We start from the raw sequence: 14,560 nt of genomic DNA on the forward strand, positions 1-14,560 counted from the left end.
GGATTACCCAGACTGCATGATGTGGAGGGCCTTTGATTAGTTGATTAGTTGTACGTCCTATTGGTGTAAAGAAAACCTCAGGAAATTATCAGCAGCATCTATCATTGGTTTTCAAGATTTTCATTGCATTTTCTAGAATGGTCATGAACATGCCACTGTTTTACTTCATTCTAAGATGTGGGGCTTTCAGCTATTACTATTCATTGTTTATTAATCCATTCAGGAAACATCTATGAAGTGCCTACTTATATCTGAATGATGGCCTGGAACTAAGAAGAGTAAAACATAACTCAACCTTGAGAGGCCACAGTCTGGTGAGAAATTTAAGTGGAGACAAAAAACTAAAACACAATAGCAAAGAAAAATGCTACAATAGGGTTGCTAACCAAGGCGGAAAGCCAAGCATGGTGGGGTCAGACTCCCTCATTTCAAATCCAAGTTCTGATGCTTATTAGGTTGCAGGATCTTTTTCTCAAAGTCTCAATTTTCTCATCTGTAGTAGTATTGCCTTTATGAAATTGCTATAAGGGATTAACTGAGATAATGCATGAAAAGTACTTGCACTGTGAATGGCCCATAGAAACACTTTTAAAATATTAATTGACACCGTTGTTCTCTATGTTTCAGTTCTTCTCATTTGTAAAATGAAGGTAGTAACTGTACTTACAGGGTTACCATGAGATTCAAATTATGTAATGCAAGGAAAGTGCTTGGCACCGTGCCTGACGGTAAGCACTTGGTAATTGTTAACTGTGATTTTTATTTTATATAAAGTAAAAAGGAAAAGAACGTAAAAGTGATTAGAGGTGTCATGTAGTAATGTCTGCAACTTACTTTGAAATGCATCAAAAAATAAGATGGATTGGGTAGAGGAATAAAGGTATGGAAAGATGCATAGATATGATAGAAAAAATATAGCAAAATCTTAACTATAGAACCCTTAACTGTCTTCTCCATGGCTCCTTGTAACCCCTTGTGGAATTGGGGGCTTCTGGAGAGACTCAGTTGGAGGAGGGAGGGGAGGGAGGGAGGAAGGGAAAGAGATTGTGAGTAAATGGATGTTCACTGTGCTATTCTTTCACCTTTCTGTGTGTTTGAAATTTTCCATAATAAAACTTTGGAAGAAAACAAGGAGTGATGAATGTTAGGATGGATTTTGCACTAAGATTTGAGGAAGGAAGTATAAATGGAAGGGGCTGAAGACCTGGAAGTCTCTACGCTTTACAGCCTTTCTCTATCTTATAAGAGAACAGCATGTGCCAAGGTCAGAAACCATCCTGTGGGAAATGCAGGACGGTGAGATGAAGGCACTTGAATGAGGGGCAGAGGTTAGACAGGCTAGGAATGCAGAAATCCTAGATTCACATCCCCACTCTGCACTTCCTAGCTTTGTCTCCGTGCTTTATTTTCCTTATCTGTAAAAATGGGGATAACATTATCTGCTTTATAGGATTACTTTCAATATTAGATGAGTGAATATCACCATCATCATTATCTTTATAGGAAAGCTTCTCCTCTCAGTGCTGGTGTCTTCTCCATGGCTCCATATAACCCCTGGTTGAATGGAGAGCCAGGGACCTTCTAGAGAGACTCAGTTGGAGGAGGGAGGGGAGAGTAGGAAAAAGGGGTAGAGTTGAGTGGGAGTCTGGAGTTTAAGAAAGATGTATACTCTAAGACCAGTCTCATAAACAGAAGAGGCCCATGCTGATTGCTTGCTCAGTGTCATGCACGTGGCTTCTAATATTATGTTTAAAATGCTAGTGAAATTATAATCCTGTTGTAGCGCCTTTGGAGGCTCGTTCATCAACCTGGGCAGTACGTGTGTCTGGCAAGGAGCCAGCGTCATCCCCTGCCCCCACCTCCATATGACTCAGCACACATCAGACACTTTAATAGCCTCTGATTCCAAGTTTGAACTTGCCCCCCAAATGAAAACGTCCCTCCCCCTCTCCCCTCTCCTCCCACCTTCACAACCCACTCCCTCCTTCCAATTTATCAGCTAGTAAATTTTGAGTTGAACTTGGAGCCAAAGTTTCATTTATGTTTGACAAAGGAACAACTTCTTCCAAGAAAAGAACATTTAAGAAAGAAAAAAAAAAAAAGAAAAAAGAAAAAGGAGGGGTGGAAGTGGGGAGGGTTAAAAAAAAAAAAAAAACCAGCTAAACAAAAAGGGCTCATGGAAACAGCCCCACAACATTAAATAGCTCAGCACAGAGAGAACAGTGCTTTTTTTGGTGCATTTAGTGCGAGTGAATTTGAAACAGAGTTTGAAATAATCTGAACATGCCGCTCGGGTTGCCAACCAAGCACAGATGGCCTTCTGGTCTGGAGAAGTCATGAAGTCACCAAGATACTGGTGCTGTCAGAACTAAAGAGAGGTTTGGAGATAACCATGGCACTCATACTCAAGGATTGTGTATCCACTGGACATGTGGCCTCCCTTGTGCCTGTGGATGGCAGAAGACCTGTTTGTCTGACTGCCCTGGTGGATCTGCCCAACCCTTGAAGTGCATGGGACATTTCCAATAATGCAAAGTATACTGAGTTACAGAAAAAGACATTCAAATGGTTTGACTCCACTCACAGTGGAAAAACACAAATCAAATCATCAGACTGGAACAGTCTGATAATAGCCATTAGCTTGTGGAAATTTTTCTGCAAGTTTCATAATATTCACCGTTGGAAATATTATGGAAAAATGGCCACTCTCTTACATTGTAGGGAGTAATGTAAATGGCATGACCTTTCTGGAAGGAAATGTGACAATATCTTTCTCTATCATGGCCCCCTCCTCCCTTCCGCCGCTTGATTGATTGAGTCACTCCTCTTTATACCCATGAACCCACCTTCCTAGGCAATTCCTCCGTTTGTGTAATGTGTGTTGTTTTGCATGTATTCTTGAAAAATGTGAAATAGTGTTTCTTGTGGATTTTTTTTTTATTGTACAAAAGTAGCACTATGGCATACATCTTACTTTTTTCACTCAGCACTATATTTGTAATATCATTATGCATACATTTGCTTCAAACTGCTGCACAAAATCCCATGGTGAACATCCACCACAGTTTACCTAAGAACCCTCCCAGTGAGGAACTATCACCAACACCAACTTCTCACCACTGCCCCAAACAAAGACAGTACAAATAAAATAAAATAACACAACAAAACTATAATGAACATTCTTGTACATATCCCTTTATGGGTATGTGTGAGCATTTCTTTGATATGTCTATATCTTCATCTGCATCTTTATCACTGTATCTAAATCTATCTACTTAGAGTAGAATTACCAGGTCATAGTATACAAATACATTTAATTTGACTAACAACTATAGTAATTTGACAATATCCCCTCAAATTAAAAATTGTGTATACACATTGACTAGGCATTGCTAAGAATATGCTTGATAGATATAATTCCATATATTTACCAAGACAGACATATAAAGATATTTATAGAAACACTATTTGTATTGGCAAAGCCCTGAGAGTCACTGAGGTGTCATATGAATAGACCTAGAGGTGTATCCCTAAGATAGGTGACCTTGTAGAGATAAGGGAGTGCAGGGGTGAGAGCATAGTCTCTGGGGAGCAAATTCATGGGTTAGGTCCTATGCCCACCATGGGCTGTGTGTCTCCATTTTCTCAGTGATATCATGGGGATCAATGGCACATATTTCTGTCAATCAGCATCCTAGTAGAAAACAGGGTACACTCTTGAGTTGAGTGATTTAAAGAGAGTTTAAGAAAAAAGGCGTATTTACAATGACACAGACAGGGTGAAAGAGGCCAGAAGGGACAATGCCATGCTCCTGGCTGGTGGGAGTGGAGGGCCATTGCCACTTCTCAGCCTGGTATTAGTGAGAGAAGGGGACAGTTTCTGAAATGCAGAGAGAGAGCTGTGTGTGACAGACCATCTGACAGGAGCTGCAGCCTGTGGCCCACAACGGGAGCAACAGCAGGTGAGAGGCCAAACACCCAACCTTGCTCTCCACCCTTCGTGCCACCCATGGGCTGACCCCACTCGGAAGCCAGAGACAACGGAGCTGCTGCTGCTCCTCTTCCTGCAGGTCAGGTGCACAGCAGACTGGGGAGGTGGTGAGCAAAGGGAGGTACCCAGCCAAAAACTAAATGTGAACTTTGTGAGAATTAAATGAATAAATACATATAAAGTGCTTAGATGAGTGAGTGGCACATAATTAATGCCTAATAAATGTGAGTTTTTATGATCAATATTATATTAATAATAGCACTGGTTGGCCATCAAAACCTTTTAATCAGGTCCAGATGCACTATGGGGGTTTAGGTATCCATGAAATCATAAATACCAATAAAAAAGGGAGATACAAGTGACATAGTTCTCAGAGTGTAAACTTGTTTGTATAAAAGAGAGAAAAAATGCTTTATTGGCAATTGTCTTTGGAGAGAGGATCTGAAGATGAAATGGGGGTGGGAAGGGGCTTTTACTTTTTATTTTCTTCCCTCTGCTCTAATGTTTTTACTTTTTAACCATGTACATGCTTTCTTTTGATTTTTCTTGCTGAAAATACCAACAAGTGCTACCCGGGTGGTAGATTCACAGAACATGACTTTATTATCTCTGAAATTTTTAAAGTATTTGTTAATTTCAGAAGGGAGTATGTTATTTAGAAGCATAGTATATTCTAAGTATCAAAATTGGTCTCAAATGTTATTTTTGAGACTCTAAGGTGATGTGCTCATTCTTTACTACTGCTACGCTACCTTGGCCCCACATACTTCCTCCCTTTCTTAGTTCTGGAACCAATGACTTCCACTAATCTTAAGCAGTAAGAAGGGAACTGCATTTGCAAAGCAAGATCTTGCTGAATGGGAAGATGAAAATCAACTTACATACAGGTTGATATACATATACGTATTGATAGTAATATCGATACAGATACAGAGAGAGGGAGAGAAATAGATATCAATATAGAATTGCTTCTCTGTGATTTTATAGATGTGTAATGTGAATTTTATGAATCTGTGCAAGTACATACACATGTATTTTTCACAACATGTCACAAGCGTACTATAAACAGTAAGACACTGGGCTCCAATGTCATAATGCCTAGATTTTAATTCTGGCTCTACACTCATCAGCTAGTAATTGTGGGCAAATTATTGACTTCTCTAAATCTTGGCTTTGTCACTTCTAACATGACAATTGCTACCTATTTCACAGGCACTTTGGAGGATTAAATGAAGTAGGCATGCCTGGCGTTAATCACTCAATATATGGTAGCAGTTACTTATTGTTAAAAATAACATTGGGAGGCCAAGGCGGGCGGATCACGAGGTCAGGAGATTGAGACCATCCTGGCTAACACGGTGAAACCCCGTCTCTACTAAAAACACAAAAAATTAGCCGGGCATGATGGCATGCACCTGTAGTCCCAGCTACTCAGGAGGCTGAGACAGGGAAATGACTTGAACCCAGGAGGCGGAGGTTGGAGTGAGCTGAGATCCCGCCACTGCACTCCAGCCTGGGCGATAGAGTGAGACTCCATCTCAAAAATAAATAAATAAAAAATAAAAAATAATAATAATCGCAGTCCAAACAGCTATATCCAGTGAAGAATTTTGTTTTATTCCAATCCAGTCTCTCTAATTCATCGACCAGGAATTTCTCCTGACTGGGAAGGGGTTGGAGTGGGTGGAAGTGAGTTTCTTTAGTCATACAAGCCTGTAGAATGCTGAGCCCCTTCAGCTCAACTATCCTTCTAACTGTAGCCTTCTTGTTTAGGCCTACAAAAACAAAATGTCCATGGAAATTCAGTAGCCCATGCAGGCTTACAAGGCTTGGGCTAAACGACCATGTTTTCTGACCTCCAGAAAAGGTAGCCTGAAAGTATTTAGAATCGCATCTATGCATGACCACCAGTGGCGTTTTTTTAAGGAGTGGGAGAGTAGTACCCAAAAGGAATCCTCTGAGTGGAAGGGCTGTAAAAGGCCATCTGACCCACAGCCCTGCTGTGCACTTCCTCTCCTGCCATATGCTTCCTCTCCTCTCCTGCAGTGTGCTTCCTCTCCTGCCGTGCACTTCCTCTCTTCCAGCGCTCTGCGCTTCCGCTTCCTCTCCTGCCGCAGTGCTCCCTTAGGGGCCAGCAGCCAGCAGCAGAGGCAGCTTCCAGCATGCAGGATGGAGCAGCCCTGAGCAGGCCCTGACTGTGGCCTAGCTGCTACCTTACCTGCTCCTTGCAAAGAGGCAGATACTCTTTCTTACTGGTAGAATCTCGGCTCTTCAATTCAAATGCTGTGTAGATTCTTTGAAACTGGAGTTACTGCTCCTTGTCACTCTCAAGTCCTGCTGCCCAAAAGGCTGGGCAATTTTAGCGTCCTCTGAGCAGAACACCAAGTGCCACCATCCAGAAGAGAGTTCTGCTCTGGTGTGATCCCCAGGAGAAAGGAGGTGCCATCTGAACCAATGTCACCTCTGTAATCATTACAGAGACTTTGGAGGATCAAATGCCCTCAGCACTGACTCAGGCTGAATGACTTAAACAAACAAACAAAAAAAGCCTCTGCCCTCAAAAGCCTGGCATGTTTTTGGATTCATTTCAAGGAATCTCTAATCTGAGATGAATTTCTAATTAATCTCAAGGAATTTCTAGAGCTGTCTGAAACGAAGTAGTAAGTTTCCCATACCTGAAAGTGTCTAATCAGAGACTGGCATCCACATAATATCAACTTTGTACTGGAGTTAGATGATCTCAAAGGCCCTCACTCTATGGCAAGGGTCTGTGTTTTTTCTTACTCACCGAAGAGGCTTGGGTTAAGCAAAGGGGACCTTAGATACAGGAAGGGAGAATGAAATCAGATTTCTCGCACTGAAAGTTGTTTATGTGGCAGGAAACCAATGTGGTGTGTAGGACAAAGCCTTAGATTTGGAGTTAGGACACTAGACAGAATCTATCAATCAGCTGAGTGGCTTTCCTGCTAGTTGCTTCTGATAAATCCACGTTCCTTCACCTATCACATGAGAGCATGGGGTCAGATAATCTCTAAGTCTCCTTAAATTTGGAACTTTAGTTGGGAGCTCATAGTTGGTCAGAAAATTATGTTCAAGTATCTGAATGCAGATGAGCATATGGCAGATCCACAGTGAAGAGAAAAACCCACAGAACTTTCCAGGACTATGCCATTGTTTACTTAAGTTCCTGGCTAAGAAAAGAGCATGTTGGGGGAATGAATTAGGAGGAGAGTTCTTGAAACATTCTCCATCAATACTGCATAACATGGTTATGGAGGCCTGGAACCTTCTTACTAAATGTTGCTCTGGTGTTTACAGCGTGTGCCTCAGACCAGCCATACAAAGTATCATAGACTAAACAACAGAAATTAATTATCTTACAGTTCTGGAGGCTAGAAGTCCAAGATCAAGGTACCTGCAGGACTGGCTCCTTCTGAGGGCTGTGAGGAGAGGATCTATTCCAAGTCTCTCTCCTTGGCTTGTAGATGGCCATCTTATAATTTCTCTTTACATTGTCTTTCTTCTACGCATGTCCTATATCAAAATTCTCCCTTTTAATAAGGATATCGGTCATATCAGATTAGGGTCCACCCTAATGACATCATTTTAATATGATTATATCTGGAAAGAGCACATTTCCAAGTAACGTCATACTCTGAAGTACTAGGTGTTACAATGTCAACATATGAATTTTACGGGGACACAAGTAAACCCGTACACACCACCCGTACCATCGCACCTACTACACTGTGTCCTATCACATTCAGCAGGTTGAGTATTTGCTAGTAAGTCCTGAAAATTGCCATGTGGTCTTTTAGGCTCACCCATCTTATTTGGCTTCATTTCTTCCCAGATCTAATTATAAAAATTAGCCAGGCGTGGTGGCAGGCGCCTGTAGTCCCAGCTACTCAGGAGGCTGATGCAGGAGAATCACTTGAACCCAGGAGTTAGAGGTTGCGGTGAACTGATATCGCACCACTACACTCCAGTCTGGGCAACAGAGTGAGACTCTGTCAAAAAGTTAATATTTGTTTCTAATATTAATATTCCCTTTGATGTGGTGGGTGGCATATATGTATGTGTGCTCGTGTGTGTGAGAGAGACAGGAGGTGAGGGGAGGATTTGCACACAGTTTCTCCTCTCAGAGCTTCTGCTCGGTAGAGAAGTAGGGCATTTCCTGGCGGACTGTATGTGAGCCCATTTTCTATACAGACAGCTAGCCTTGAGCTTTTATCTCAGAGCTTTCCTGAGGACAGTCTTGATACATGAATAGGAACGCTATGATTTCCCAGGATGAAGCAGTAGCCTCACATCCACACCAACAGGAAAATGTCTTGGTATAAATCCAGTCTCATCTCAGTAATTACCCCACCAGGCATTTATGTTGGACTGGGTCCCAACACCCTACCATGGTAGCCATCGTCTCCACTGTGGGCTCAAATGACCCACTTTGCAGCTGAGTTCATCCTGGAACCCCATGGAGGAAGGAAGGAGGGAGGGTGCTGAGGGTGGTTCTGCTGCTATATGCTATGAATCCATGAAGGCTGGGGCCACTGGGCTGGGTCATGCTCAGGATGGAGACAGTGCCTAATGAAGTCCCTGCAGGCCAGAGTATCACCAGGGAATGACTTCTAAGCCCATGTTCCCAGTTTCTTTTTGACTTTCTTTTGGGGTTAACTGCCAAGGATAATCCATGATCTTGTTTACTCTGTGACTGACTAAATATTTAAGCTGACTAGAAATAAATACCTCAAGTCTACATCCCCTGAAGCTGTTCCTTCAACTTCATGTAGTGGGGCTTTATGAAGCACAAATGAGGGAAGCAGAGGTCAGCGGTTTTGAGGAGCAAGGATTGGTGCAGGGAAGGGTAGGAGCCCGATTCAAGTCTTAGTGACTCAGTGGTTAAAATGAAGACTTTAACTCCTGTCTCTTGGCTCCCAAGTGTTGAGCTCAGTCCAGCAAACTAACCCACTGCCTGACCTGACCCAGCTCTACAAAGCTATTGGTTGAGAATTCCAAAGGCCATCATGAGCAACAAGTCAGTCCTTGATGTCAGCCTCTCAGATCTGCAGGCCATGAAAACACTAGATCTTCCCCAGTTTCCAGAGTTAGAGAGAGAGTTATCACCTTATTATAATGCAATCTAACTGGGGAATGCTGGTACAGGACAACATGAGTTTTAACTACCACCAGAAAACAAGCAAATGAAACAAACACAGGATGGCAAAATTGAGGGAAAGAGGTGGTCATCAAAAAAACCCCACAGTTCTCTATCCTCTGAAGATCCTTGGGAGTGTGATAGGAAATATACCACATAGCCTACACTTCCAAAGAATTAGCATTTATAATAGGTGACATTTAGCAGGCATATATTATGTACCTCAGGCATTGTGCTAAATGTGCATTTTCTCATTTCACACTTTCCATTGAATCCTTACAAAACTCTTCAAGGTAGAAACAATTTCTAAGAGTGGTGAGGGTCAAATGAACTAATGCACGTAAAAGTGCTTAGCAATTATAAAATGTTGGCTGGGTGCGGTGGCTCATGCCTGTAATCTCAGTACTTTGGGAGGCTGAGGTGGGTGGATCCCCTGAAGTCAGGAGTTCGAGACCAGCCTGGTCAACATGGTGAAACCCTCTCTCTACTAAAAATTAGCCAGGCATGGTGGCAGGCGCCTGTAGTCCCAGCTACTCAGGAGGCTGAGGCAGGAGAATTACTTGAACCCAGGAGGTAGAGGTTGCGGTGAACTGATATCGCACCACTACACTCCAGTCTGGGCAACAGAGTGAGACTCTGTCAAAAAATAAAAAAAATAAATAAAATAAATAAAAAAAAAAGGAAAGAAGAAAGAAAGAGAGAGAGAGAGAAAGAAAGAAGTTACAAAGTATTAAAAAGATGGAAGGATTCAATGCATGTTATTTTATTAAATGACTCCTAAAAATTCCTGAGTCTAAGACTTATGTAGTGAAATAATAGATGTCTAAAAGATATGTGATCCAGCCCTATCACATACCACAAAATATCACCCAGAGAAGTGACATCAGCCTTTTTAGAGAGGGAGAGAAATGTTATACAACCTGCTTAGGGAACCACAATAATGTACAATCTTCCTTCAATAACCATAAGGATGCTCCGGTCAAACAAGTTGGCCACTAACCAAGACCTACATGTTGTCAGTTCCTAGCTGTGCAGGTTCTTCGTTGCTTTTTGCATCTTGGTTGGTGGCTCTGATCAGGGATGTAGAATTTCCAATTTGACCTCTCCTGGTCTCAGTTTTCACACCAGTAGAATGGGGATAATATTTCACATGTTTGTACTAGTGCAATAAATGAGTTGATCTACTTAAAACATCTATCAAAGTGCTGACATATAGGAGCTCATAAAACCAATGATTAAACACCCACTGTTTCAGCCCACTTTGGAAAATAAAGACACAGAGCTGGTGGGGCTTACTCAGGGCAGTGACATGTTCTGTAAAATGGGTGGTATTTGAAAGGAAATGAGTCTCCTGGCATAGGAGTTGGTGGAATGTACATGTCCTTCAGGCAATATCCTTGTTTGTTCTTGCTTATACAAAGCCACCCACCTTGCTATTGCATCACTAATTCCTTGCTGGCAATTAGTTGTTCTGGAGTATGGAGGCATATGAAGAAGTTTGTTTGGGACACTGCAGAGATTTGTTTTGAATGTCATTAAGACAGCTAGAGGGGCCAGCGCAAAAGCTGAAGAGCATTAAGACAGCCATCAGGGTAAACACCCCAAGCAAATAGCTTGGGAGATGTATAGCTGCACTGTCAAAAGAGGAACTTCTGAATCAGACAGATCTCTGTGTTTATAGGCAAATTTCTTAACTTCTCTGAGCTTCAGCTTTAAGGATTAGATATAATAATTTATGTAAAACACTTGGCCAATGCATAATAGATATTCCATATTATGCTCATTTCATTGTTTTTCCAATTATTATTTCAATTACATTCCATATTATTATTATCAAACCACTTTTATATATGTTATTTCAAATTATCTCATTTGGTAGTGAGATAAAACAGAAGAGCAGAAGAGAAACTAGAACCAAAGATTCTCAGATAATTAATTAAATGAGCTGATACATTCCTGGCCCTAATATTTCCCACTCTGTGTTCTAGTTCTGATTCTGACACCACCCCAATCAATCAGCAGTTGGTTTGCTCTTTGTTCTCTGATGAATTCCATGGACTAAATCATCTTCAGGTGGTGTGATTTAAGAATGACTGCACAATCACACGTGTTCCAGAAGTGGGACATTAACTCTATCCATATTTGGAAGTTGGGGGTGTGAGGGCAGAGGGGTGGAGGGGTACAGGCTGAATCGCATGGCTGTCATTGAGTCATAGGTTCTTTCCAAAGATTGGCTGTTGAGTTCTGAAAAGCTCTGGCCTAAATCTTCAGGATTGCAGAGGCACAGCATCAGATGAAGGAATTCTTGGCTCTTTCCCATGGGCTCACTGCCCTGCACGAGGTCTCTGGGAGTGCTGGCAGAAGCAAGATGAAGGAAATAGAGAGAGAGGTGGAGCTTGCCATATTTGGTAAGTGCTGGTGCCTGAATTCTCCTTGTTGGCTACAGCTCATTACATCTAAGACCTCAGATTGGATACTCATCAGCTAATCATAGCCTGAGACCCCTGGAAGTGTCCCTAGACATCAGTTGTCCCCATTTAAACTGAGTGGGGGGTGAGGTGGTAGCAATTCTGATCCCTAAGGCCACTAGACTCTGATGGTTTCTGGTTCCAACCCAAAAACCGATCTTAGCAATTCAACTACAGATCATAGAGAGTGGGCAGGTTACATCATGAAGAGAAGTAATATCAGGAGGAGCCCCTGGGATGGCCTTGCCTGCTCTTTTGATCAAGCCTTCCCATTATTCATGTTTTCAGAAAGTGCTGCTTGTCTTCTTTTCCATGTGCCTTGTGTGAAAACTTAAAAGGTTTGGAGATGGCAGATCACAATGAGCCAGGGTAGGAAAGTCAATATGGCTGTCTTCTGAACACCCAGCGTCTTCCCTTCCAGAGCAGGTGGCAGCAGAGAGTTGACACTACCTCCCTCCCACGCTGCACACACCCACCCAATGCATTGTTATTCTTCATTTTGTGTGCTCAACATGTTTATTCTGCTATGTGTCTGTTGTTTGATGGTTTAAGGGAGAGTATTGTACCTCAAGTGACATTCTTCTAGCAAAAGAACCTGTCCTTCAGCATTACTTTTCATAACCTGGAGCTGTTCCACTGGTAAACAGCCTGCTTTGTCTATTTGGTACTGGTTATCACTCAAAAATATTATTTTTTGGGGAAGGACACAAGGTGACAAAGTCTGATTTCAGAGTCTCTGAGAAGCCTTTATACTTTACTACAAAATGATTTGTGATTTTCTCCCAGAAATCTCAACCTTTAGAATTTTTTTTCTTTAGCTGAAAACTTTGTTCCCTGGAAAAATGCTAGAGAAATGCTGTAGGAAAGGGTGCACATTAATGTTTATATCCCCGTTACACTGTAATGATGATGAGTGTCAGCTTTTATAGAAAATTAATTTTGGGGTGGGGTGGCAAAAAAAGATAACTAATTTTGCAAGGGAATGGATGAAGATCACTTGGCTGGGGTGGCAGAGAGGAGAATAAAAGGGGAAATGATAGGGGAAGGAAATGGGGCTCCCTTTAAGAGGACAGGAATGTAGAAAATAACTATGCAATGTTGCTAAGGAAAAGTTTCATTTTTTCATAATGTTGAGGAAAAGCTGTGCTTATGGTGAGGCTCTGGGAACACTGACATGCAATGTGTTCTCTTTAGCTAATCTGTTTTTAAAGGTAAAACCAAAATGCCTAGATATTGTAAGATGAGCACAAGTCAAAGATTTTATATTGCTCAATAATTAATAAGGGAACCATCAAAATGTTAGAATTGGCTTGCAGGGCAATTCAAAGAATCACACATATACAGTGTGTGCATATGCTAAAGTTAGATCCTGCTTATATGATAATATGATTTGACTGTGTCCCCACCAAAAATCTCATCTTGAATTTCCATTTGTTGTGGGAGGGACCCAGTGGGAGGTAATTGAATCATGGGGGCAGGTCTTTCCTGTGCTGTTCTTGTGATAGTGAATACATCTCATGAGATCTGATGGTTCTATAAGGGGGAGTTTGCCTGCACAAGTTCTCTCTCTTGCTGCCACCATGTGAGATGTGCCTTTCACCTTCTGCCATGATTGTGAGGCCTTCCCAGCCACGTGGAACTGTAAATCCAATAAACCTCTTTCTTTTGTAGATTGCCCAGTCTCAGATTTGCCTTTATCAGCAGTGTGAAAATGGACTAATACAGTAAATTGGTATCAGTAGAGTGAGGTGTTACTGAAAAGATACCCAAAAATGTGGAAGTGGCTTTGGAACTGGGTAACACGCAGAGGTTGGAACAGTTTGGAGGTCTCAGAAGAAGACAGGAAAATGTGGGAAAGTTTGGAACTTCCTAGAGACTTGTTGAATGGTTTTGACCAAAAGCCTGATAGTGATATGGACAATAAGGCCCAGGCTGAGGTAGTCTTAGATGGAGATGAGGAACTTGTTGGGAACTGGAGCAAAGGTGACTCTTGTTATGTTTTAGAAAAGAGACCGGTGGCATTTTGCCCCTGCCCTAGAGATTTGTGGAACTTTGAACTTGAGAGAGATGATTTAGGATATCTTGTGGAAGAAATTGCTAAGCATCAAAGCATTCAAGAGGTAACTTGGATGCTGTTAAAGGCGTTCAGTTTTATAAGGGAAGCAGAGCATAAAAGTTTGGAAAATGTGCAGCCTGACTATGTGATAGAAAAGAAAAACCCATTTTCTGGAGAGAAACTCAAGCTGGCTGCATAAATTTACATAAGTAACGAGGAGCTGAGTGTTATTCCCAAAGACAATAGGGAAAATGTCTCCAGGGCATGTCAGAGGTCTTCACAGCAGCCCCTCCCATTACAGGCCTGGAGGCCTAGGAGAAAGTGGTTTAGTGGGCTGGGCCCAAGGTCTCCCTGCTGTGTGAAGCCTAGGGACTTGGTGCCCTGAATCCCAGCAGCTCTAGCCATGGTTGAAAGGGCCAAGCTAGAGCTCAGGCCATGGCTTAAGAGGGTTTAAGCCCCACGCCTTGGCAGCTTCCACATGGTATTAAGCCTGAGAGTGCACAGAAGTCAAGAATTGGGATTTGGAAACCTCTGGCTAGATTTCAGAGGATGTATAGAAATGCATGGATGCCCAGGCAGAAGTTTGCTGCAGGGTGGGGGCCCTCATGGAGAACATCTGCTAGGACATTATGGAAGGGAAATGTGGGCCAGGCGCGGTGGCTCAAGCCTGTAATCCCAGCACTTTGGGAGGCCGAGACGGGCGGATCACGAAGTCAGGAGATCGAGACCATCCTGGCTAACATGGTGAAACCCCGTCTCCACTAAAAAAATACAAAAAACCAGCCCGGGCGACAGAGCAAGACTCCGTCTAAAAAAGGAAGGGAAATGTGAGGTTGGAGCCCCCACACGGGGTCCCTACTGTGGTACTGCCTAGTGGAGTTGTGAGA

The 14,560-nt window shown here is 42.4% G+C and overlaps 1 protein-coding gene and 1 long non-coding RNA gene across 2 annotated transcripts in view; one reads left to right on the forward strand and one right to left on the reverse strand.

The window, feature by feature from the left end:
- Nucleotides 1–1,930, reverse strand: part of ARPC2 (actin related protein 2/3 complex subunit 2) — an 870,481-nt gene extending 868,551 nt beyond the window's left edge. Inside the window, exon 1 of the mRNA XM_050751296.1 lies at nucleotides 1,918–1,930. The gene's annotated coding sequence lies outside the window, so the exon portion shown is untranslated. The remainder of the gene's footprint in view (nucleotides 1–1,917) is intronic.
- The window catches only part of LOC126932457 (uncharacterized), a 150,097-nt gene that overhangs the window by 104,434 nt on the left and 31,103 nt on the right, over nucleotides 1–14,560 (forward strand). The window lies entirely within an intron of this gene.

This window comes from Macaca thibetana, chromosome 12 (assembly GCF_024542745.1).
Source record: "Macaca thibetana thibetana isolate TM-01 chromosome 12, ASM2454274v1, whole genome shotgun sequence".
In the NCBI taxonomy this organism is placed as follows: Eukaryota; Metazoa; Chordata; class Mammalia; order Primates; family Cercopithecidae; genus Macaca; species Macaca thibetana.